Source organism: Trichechus manatus, unplaced genomic scaffold, assembly GCF_000243295.1.
Source record: "Trichechus manatus latirostris isolate Lorelei unplaced genomic scaffold, TriManLat1.0 scaffold00310, whole genome shotgun sequence".
Lineage (NCBI taxonomy): Eukaryota > Metazoa > Chordata > Mammalia > Sirenia > Trichechidae > Trichechus > Trichechus manatus.
This window is the reverse complement of record NW_004444246.1, coordinates 1,198,298-1,202,419: the sequence shown is the minus strand read 5'-3', so window position 1 is coordinate 1,202,419 and position 4,122 is coordinate 1,198,298.

Below are 4,122 nucleotides of genomic sequence, written 5' to 3'. Positions count from 1 at the left end.
TGGTGGTGTAGTGGTTAAGAGCTTGGCTGCTAACCAAAAGGTCAGCAGTTCAAATCCACCAGCTGCTCCTTGGAAACCCTATGGGGCAGTTCTATTCTGTTCTATACGGTCACTATGAGTCGGAACCGACTCAACAGCACCTAACAACAACTACAACATAGTAGTTCTATACGTATGAAGGAGTCCTGGTGGTGCAGTGATTAAGCACTCAGCTGCTAACTGAAAGATTGGTGGTTTGAACCCACCAGCTTCTCCGTAGGAGAAAGATGTGCCAGTCTGGTCTGTAAAGATTACAGCCTTGGAAACCCTATAGAACAGTTCTACTCTGCCCTATATGGTCTCTATGAGTCAGAATCGATTCAGAGGCAATGGATTTGGTTTATTTCTATACATATGTTTCTTGCTGCTTGCATGCTTTCCTCTAGATGGTGATTCAGGGACTCAGGTTACTTACATGTCATAGTCTTTATAGGTCTCTGCATCCAGCTGGTGGCTAGGGAAGGAGTAGGAAAATGATGTATGGGAGAACAAAGAGATCAGTTTTATAACTTTTAATTTTTGGTAGATGTATAAATCATCATTGTCTCTTCTTATTAGTTCCTTGGATTTATATTATCCTATTTGTTATTGACACTCTTTTTCCTTTTGTGAAATAACAAGTCAAATACTAGGCTCCAAGTTTTGCCTCCTATAGACTTAAAGTAGCAGACCAATAACCACAGGACTTAAAAAAGACCTGCCCAACTCTGGACTTCCCAATGTGCTTCTCATTTCCCTGTGCCTTGCTTCATCATCAGCCCTTTACTGGACCTCATTTCAGGACGGTTTCTTACATTCTTCTCAATGAAGTTTGGCAACTCCCCTGTGTACTTTGTGTCTAGCTTCTCATCCCAAACTCTTTTTCTTCTTCCAGTGCAAAAAATTTGGTGACTAACCTCTACCTTCCCAGACTTCTTGCCCCCAATCTCTTTTTTTTTTTCTTTTATAACTTTACTGCATTTATATCAAGGATATCTTCTCAAAGTGAGTCCATACCATTATAAAACATAAGGATGACAGCCCTTCTTCAAACCATTCTCACTTGTGATCAAGAACCTTTTATAATAACTTACTTCTGAGCCTACCTGACTTAGTAAGAAAGCAGTAATTGCATCATTCAAGCTAGACTAAAATAAAATTTTTGTAAGATATGTAGATGCAATTTAAAGTAATTGGTAATCAAAAATCTAAAGAATACCACACAGGAAGAAAGAAATCTAAATACCTCAATATGTTTTTGTGCCTTTGAATCGTAAGTCACGTTTAAGACTTCATAGTAATTTAATGGTAATATAAAGGTTGGGAAAACTAATATCTTAGTCAAGTTTTACATACCCATGAGTAAATTGCCCTCCTTCTAATGGTCTGCATGAGAATTCCCAGTATCCTTCAATGCCTATCATCTTCACTGGGGTGTTTCAGAACAATAAATCTTTTCAGAAAAGCAAACTGAATCAGATCCAGTTTGAGAGAATACAGAATGTATGCACACTTATAGATTTCAGAGACACTATGACCTCCTCAAGAAGCCCTGGTGGTGCAGTTTTAAGCTCTCGGCTGCTAACTGAAAGTTGGGTAGTTTGAACTCACTAGCCACGCTGCAGGAGAAAGATGTAGCAGTCTGCTTTGGTAAAGATTATAGCCTTGGAAACCCTACAGGGCAGTTCTACTCTGTCCTATAGGGTCTCTAGGAGTTGGAATTGACTTAATGGCAATGGTTTTTTGGTTATGGCCTGCTCTCCTTCATTTTAGATACATGACCTAAGCCTTGCTACTCAAAGTGTAGCCCACAGACAAGCAGAACCAGCATCACCTGGAAACAAATGCAGCATCATAGGCCCCTATCCAGACTTACTGAAACAGAATCTGTACTTTCACAAGATCCCGGATGACTTATATGCATATTAAAGCTTAACAAGCACTGGCCTAGAGGAGCATATAGACCTGCCCCAGGTCAGGCATCTAGATTCAGAGACTGGGCAGGACCCAGGTTTTCTGTCTCCTTGTCCAGAGCATTTCACATCATGGCACACTGACCCCAGTGACAGCTCCTTCGTCTTCTCCTTCAACCACAGTGGGTTTGTTTAATCTCCGCTACTGCTAGTAGGCTTTTTGATGTCAGGTCATGTCTTTTTCAGAGAAAGTGGAACAATATTCCTGAGCACGCCTTGTCTGGCAACATTGTAAACTAGCTTAAAAGGCAGTGCTAGATTTCTCCATTGCTTATCCACACAGCTCCGAAGAAAGAATGAATATATAATTTTAAATAATCGAGATGTTGAGAACGTCAATAAGATGAATTTCACTTGTGTACAAAAGCAAAAAAACCAAACCCATTGCCGTGGAGTCAATTCCAATTCAAAACGATCCTATAGGACAGAGTAGGGTTTCCAAGGACTGGCTTGTGGATTCGAACTGCCGACCTTTTGATTAGCAGCCGAGCTCTTAACCACTGCACCACCAGGGCTCCGTTTGTATAGAAGGCCTTAGTAAATAGAACCTAAAGAATTAATGGTTGCATATGGCCAAGAGCAGGCAATGACTTGAAGAAGTCCAGATGGGTGACAATGTAGAGGTATGGGGCCTCTGCCAGGAAAGGAGGTGGACCAAAAATAGAGTTTGGTACACAGAAAATGGTCCCTAGGTGGTGCAAACGGTTTGCACTTGACTGCTACCCTAAAAGTTTGCTGGGTGGTTCACACCCAGCCAGTGGTACTGCAGAAAATACCGCAGAAAATACTGCTTCTGTTAAGATTACAGCCAAGAAAACCCTATGGAGCAGTTCTATTCTGTAACACATCAGGTCTCTATGAGTCATAATTGACTCAATGGCAACTAACCAGAACAAGAATATAGAGAAAGCTAGTTGAAAAGGTGGCAATAGGTCAACAAGAAATAAGTGTTCGTATACAAAGTTTAAGGGATGAGTTAACATTAAACTCTAGCTCTAGAGTTACTTTGAGCAGGAATGTGAATTGATCCTGTTCCCAGAGCTGTTAAAAAAAAAAAATTGAAAAAAGAATAAATAAATAAACATGATGGCAGTGCCAGAATCTAGGAAGGTACCACCTCTTTGAGAAACACTGGTAATAGGCTCTGCTTTGCTTGGATTTGGGGTCACATATTGGTGGTCCTGGGCTGCAAGCCTGAGATGATAGCAATGATTGTTTTTAAGTCTTCCAACATTGTCTAAGATCTTTTTTTTCCCCTTATATGCCACATTGATCTCAGAGTATTCCATTATCTACCACACTCTGGAAACAGATGCAAAGGAAGTTATGCAAAGAATATTTGTCTTCCTCATAATGAAATATTCTATACATTGACAGTATTCCAAGCGAAACCAAACCCATTGCCCTTGAGTCTATTCTGACTCATAGTGACCCTATAGGACAGAGTGGAACTGCCTCATAGGGATTCCAAGGCTGTAATCTTTATGGAAGCATACTGGCACATCTTTTTCCCGCAGAGTGCCTGGTGGGTTTGAACTGTTGGCCTTTCAGTTAGCACTGAGCCCTTGACCACTGTATCACCAGGGCTCCTTTTGAAAGTATTATGGTACCCTCCAATTTAAAAAAAATTTTTTTTATTGTCCTTTAGGTGAAAGTTTACAGACCAAGTTAATTTCTTATACAAAAATTTATACACATACTTTTTTATGACATTAGTTGCAATCCTTACAATGTGACAGCACACTCCCCCTTTCCACCCCAGGTTCCCTGTGTCCATTCAACCAGTTCCTGCCTCTTCCTGCCTTCTCATCTTGCCCCTGGACAGGAGCGATTCATTTGGTCTCCTGTATCTGATTGAACTAAGAAGCACACTCCTCATGTGTATTACTTTTTGTTTTATAGTCCTGTCTAATCTTTGTCTGAAAAGTGGGCTTTGGGAATGGTTTCAGTTCTGGGTTAACAGAGCATCCAGAAGCCATAGTTTCAGGGGTTCCTCCTGTCTCTGTCAGACCATTAAGTCTGGTCTTTTTACAGGAATTTGAGTTCTGCACCACACTTTTCTCCTGCTCCATCCAGGATTCTCTGTTGCGTTCCCTGACAGGGTGGTCATTGGTAGTAGCCAGGCACCGTC